A 5,401-nucleotide genomic window follows, 5' to 3' on the forward strand; every position below is an offset into this window, starting at 1 on the left:
CAGGTAGAAATGTGCAAAACTACTCAAGATAAATATGCTGCTTTGAGGCTAGACATTCACTCCACTTTTGTCTGCCAGCTTGATTTTTGAATTGGGCACTCATGGATAAAAGGTATGTGATCTGAAAAAATAGTGTGTGTCTTTTAAAAGTCAGTGTCATGTAATGTCATTCCTTTTGGCAAAATTTATGTTACATGGCATTAGACCATGGGCCAAGCTAATGTAAGATGAAGCATTAAAAACTGTACATGATGATTGCAATATGTGTCAGAACAATGAATTGTTATATCAGATACCTATTCAGCTATAAATAGGGCCTTCTGTAAGTTAGTGGCTAAAGGATTATATTCTCTTAATACCTGTATGGAACTCCTGTTTTCTAATACATGTAGCCCTCCGACATCTATACTCTGTGACCAGTGGGCATTTAAACTGTATGTTTAATACATGTATACAATGAGAACACAGCATATTATGAAAGCCACAATTGGAGTTTTTTTTGTTTTTTTTTTTTTAACTAAAACGATGGTTTTTAATGGGAACCAGAGATATGGTTATAATTACACAGTCAGACACAAAAAACCCGTAGGTGATCAGGAGTTGCAAGGTTACAAAATAATGAGAGTAACACTGGGTATAGAAGAAAAGCTGTTCCAGAACCTTAGGAGCCAGGCTAATTTGGCCTCTCTCAGTGATTCTGTCTGTGGTCACCCCTGGAGTCCATCTTGCCAGGACCTAAGTCACCTCTGTCTCCACCACCCTAACCCCCTCGGAAAGCCCCCATGGTTCCTGCCTCAGCCTCAGTAGCCCCCCTGATCATAGCTGCCTCTGCCACCACGACAATCATCTCCATAACTACCCTGCACAGGAGAGCCTACTGGTCCCCCTCTGGACCATCTGGTTTAGGGGTCTTATACTGCTTGCATTCTTTCCTCTAAGAGAAGTTGATTTTCTAACATATAGGATTAGGACACTTCCAGTCCCCAGCCCACTGCTGTCTACCACTACCAGCTCCACTGGGGAATCCTCCCCAGCTGCCACCACCACTGCCACCACCTCCATATCCTCCACGGCCCACGGGTCCTCTTAGCCCTCGGCTTCCATGACCATTGCGACCACCTGGATTGAAATTTGTTGGCTGAGTAGCAAATGAGACCTTGATAAGATTCTCAGAAGATTCTTTACCATCAAACGAGTCAATAACTGCTTTAGCAGAAGGTAGGTCATCAAATGATACCGTTGCCTCTCCCTTCGGCTTGCCTATTTCCCTGTCTGTGTATAGATTAATCATAGGCTGTCCTGTTATTTGTCTTAATAATATCAATCTGCTTAAAGTAATCAGCCCCAGACTCAATTGTAACATTCTCTCCTAGGCTTTGTACGAAAATGGTGTTGTTGACTGAATTATCTTGTTCAGAGTCATGCCATGATCCTTGGTCCCGAGGACCACCAAAGTTATTAAAGCCACCACGGTCACTTTTGTCCATGCCGCCTCTGCTTCCACAGCCACCTCCGCCACCTCTGGGTTCATAGCTACCACTGCTGCGGTTGTAACCACGACCGCCACCCCAGCCACAGCCCCCTCAGTCCTGCTGGCCTTTCCCGTAGCCACTGCTGGCCACCACCACTCTGGTCCTGATTGCCATAACTGCCGCCACTGCCACCACCACTCATGGGGGATTGATCCTGACCACAGTTACCTCCACCACCCTTTCCGCCACCTCCACTGCTACTATTGTACTGGTTCTGCTGTCTGTAGCCCTGAGGAGGATTATAGGAGCTTTGCTGCTGTCCATAGCTTTGCTGTTGTCTACCACTGCTGTTGTCAGCCAGACTGCTGACCATAGCCCCCACCCTGGGGCTGCCTGTCTACCGTAACTTCCCAAGGTGCTGCTAGGAGCTGGCTTCTGGCCATAGCCAGAGAGAAGGACTGCTGCCTGTAAGATGATTGAGAACTCTGTCTGCCATAGCCACCTGCTGAGCCACATCCCTGGGGAAATGGCTGAGTGCCACAGTTTGTGTTCTGGGTCTGCCATAAGAACGAAGCTGCTCTGGCCATAGCCTGAAATGTCGCTGACTGGCTGTAACCACTGTAACTCTGCTGTCCATAGGGCTGATTGCTCTCCTGGGAACAGCCCTGTCCAGGGTAGGTGGGGTAAGCCTCATAGCTTTGGATTGTTTGTTGGGTATAGCCATACAGATGCGTACAGGTGCATACAGGCCAACAGGCAAGAAGCTTCCAACACCATAGAGAACTGACGCTCTAGGACTCCAATTACAGATATTTTTGTTTCCATAAAAACATCTTTCCATAAGGCATCTTTCTTCTGGAGATGCAATAGCGATATCTTCCCCTCTCCTCAACAAAGAGACATATGCATGGAGCTGTAATAGATTCTGTATCAGTTAGAAAATCCTTTGGGCTGTTAATAAGAGAAATCTCATAAACAGTAGCTTAAATACATAAGAATTTTTCTCACATAAGATGACTAGAGATAGAAAGGTGCTGATTTTTGTTCAGCAGCTCAATGGTAGGACTGCTGTCTCTAAAACGTTTGTCTTTCCCTCATGGTTGAAAGATGGATATTTAAACTCATTATTCCATCTACTTTCATGGAAAAAGTGGGAAAAGGGCAGTTCTCTGTATCCTTTTTATCAAGAAATTGAAAGCATTTTCAGCAACCACCTACATATTTCCACCTTTATCTATTTGCCCAAAACTGTGCATCTGGTCACCTCTAGCTGCAGGGGAAGTTGTTAAAGTAGCCCTACAATGGAAGTAGGTAAAAAAGAAGGGTTTGGAGAATGAATGTTGGGTAAGCCAGTTAATAGTGTCTATCACAGATGCCACTAACAGTTTATAAGCAGAGTAGAAAGCATAGTATGGAGAAGGCTTTAAACAGTAGTAAAATTTTAATATTGACTTCTACCTCAAGTAGTCATGGCCTGTATGCTACTCACCTTTTAGGGTTTACTAGAGACTCCACATAGCATCCTAACCTACCAGATATGTCAACATCATTGTATTTACTGGGTCACATCTCCTGGAAAGCACAGAAGCTTGCACTGCAGCCTAGACCATTCTTGCTCTGTGCCCCACTAAAAGCTGGCAGTCTTCTGAATCACTGGATTAATGAGTTAGAACAGTATTCCCAAGTGCAGTATATTACTACCCCACATATTTGGAAAATCATTCTGGAGGCTAGGAGTGAGGAATGGATAAATGAAACAGGGAAAGAAGGAAAGCAAATGCAAGCGTGGATTACTGATTTTTCTATTGCTACTGGTGATTGCTACTTGATTCCATGGGATCTTCTGAAGAGCCTTATGAAATATATCTCAAAATTGCCCATGGCCTGAGAATGAAAAGGAGGAGTATTGATCCATAGGCTCCCTTTCCCTATACTCCTGGGTCGTGCATACATGTGTACTGAGCAGTTTTCCATGCCTGTCTCCTATCTCGGTGGGGCTCATGGCCCAGGCCTGAAGTAAGGAACTGTCAAGTTGTACTCATGAAATGCTGGTCAAATGCTGGTCAAAGCCTGAGTGCCACTGCAGTGCTCCAGTAAGAGAGAGGGCCAAGAGAAGAGGTGTAATTCCTAATGATGAAGGAAATATTTCAAGTTTTTCAAGCACCTGGGGTAATTATCACAGACATTTCACAAAAATAATTTTTTACCAATAGTACTTCTTTATTAAGTAACCTCTCCAGGGTATCTTCTTCAATTGGCCATCAGTTTTATTAAACAGAAGTACAACATTTGAGCAACTGCACATGAGCCCTATATAAGTCTCCTTGCACTCAGGTTACCTCAGAGTTCCAGGAGGGTAATAACATGACCGGTCTTTTTGTTTTCATCAAAATTAGAAATCTATCTCAGTGCCATATTTGACCTTTTGTTTTTTAACTCAGCAAATTCTTGCTGTGTATCTAGTAAGCACTAGGCATTAAGCTTGGTGCTAGGGAGACTAAGGTGAATGTAACATGGTCTCTAATCTTAAGGAACTTGGAGTCAATTGGAGTCAATGGCAGGGGTGGTTAGACTGAGTTTATAGCCCTGTAAGTATATGGCAGGGGTGGTTAGACTGAGTTTATAGCCCTGTAAGTATATGGGAAAGCAACCTGTATTTGTAAGAGAATCTGCAGTATTCTTTAATAAAATAGTACCTAAGCCCTTCAAGATTAGCAGTGGAAGAATTGTCACTCGAGGAGATGGATAGACTTTCCCCTTGTTCTGTCAGATTCCCCCAGATCTGGGGATCTCCAATGTTGATTAACTTATCCATTTTAGAGTCCCCTACAGATTCATTCTTATAGTTCACCTGAGGCCCAGGCTGGAATATTTAAAAAGAACTCAATTAAGGTTTAGGGTTAACAGAGCAAAAGGGTGCCAAACGCTGAGAAATACAACTTACATAGTTTCTATTTCAAATGCCCTAGGTTGTCTCTGAAATTGTGTTGATCCTGCAGGCCTCCTATGGTTAGTACTTTCTCATGGTTTGTAGTCGTACGGCTAATACTCTAGTAACAAGAAAAGACCTTCTGTAGGTCTACCTCAAAGTTCAGACTCAAAAGAGCAAGACCCAGAAAAAGATGACGAGTGTATGTGAGGGAGGGGATGTTTCAGATTATCTTAGTAGCCCTCTTGCTGGAATGAGAAGGCTCCATGAGATAGTAAAGGGAAAAAAGTTTTAAAGCAGCATTTATTCATTCAAGAAACATTTACTGAGTATCTGTGATATGCCAGGCATTGCTACATGATGGGATACAGTGGTGAATAAGTCTAACAGAGGTCTTTTTATATTGAGTTAGCAAACATGAATTTGATATGATCTCATTAATGATAACATGTACATTTCTGTATTCATATGAATGCGCATGCTACTAATATTCTTAGTGTCCTATTCAGGACCTCCTTCCCAGATGACTTAGATATTTAATAAATACTTTGTATGAGGCTTTCTAAGTACTAGCACTATTATCATTAACACCCACATTTTACAGATGAAGACACTGGCACATAAAGAGGTTAGTAACTTATCCAAGTTTGCACAGTGAGAAGCAGAGCTAGGATGTAACCCTAGCAGTTGGGCCCCAGAGTCAAAGCTCTTCACCACCACAGAAACTCCTCACACTGAGAGCATTTCCACCTGATCCTTTATCCTTAGGGGTGGGGCCAAACTCCCTGATCTTAACCTACAGCCTCCAGCACAAAATGTAAGTACACACAGACACAGATAAACTGTCCAGAAGGGCCTGGGCATGGGCCCAGGTACACACAGCAGCAGCAGCAGCAGCAGCAGTCTTTTGGCTGATGTTTTGCATTTATTTATTAGTGCTTTACGGTAAAGTTACAGATGCAAAATCATTAAAACAATGGCAAAAGGGTAGAAGTAGAGT

The 5,401-nt window shown here is 43.1% G+C and overlaps 1 pseudogene; it reads right to left on the bottom strand.

Moving 5' to 3' along the window:
* Positions 1 to 673: 673 nt before the first annotated feature.
* Positions 674 to 3,019, bottom strand: LOC105302188 (annotated as a pseudogene).
* Positions 3,020 to 5,401: the final 2,382 nt, after the last annotated feature.

The sequence above is a fragment of the Pteropus vampyrus genome, unplaced genomic scaffold (genome assembly GCF_000151845.1).
Source record: "Pteropus vampyrus isolate Shadow unplaced genomic scaffold, Pvam_2.0 Scaffold262, whole genome shotgun sequence".
In the NCBI taxonomy this organism is placed as follows: domain Eukaryota; kingdom Metazoa; phylum Chordata; class Mammalia; order Chiroptera; family Pteropodidae; genus Pteropus; species Pteropus vampyrus.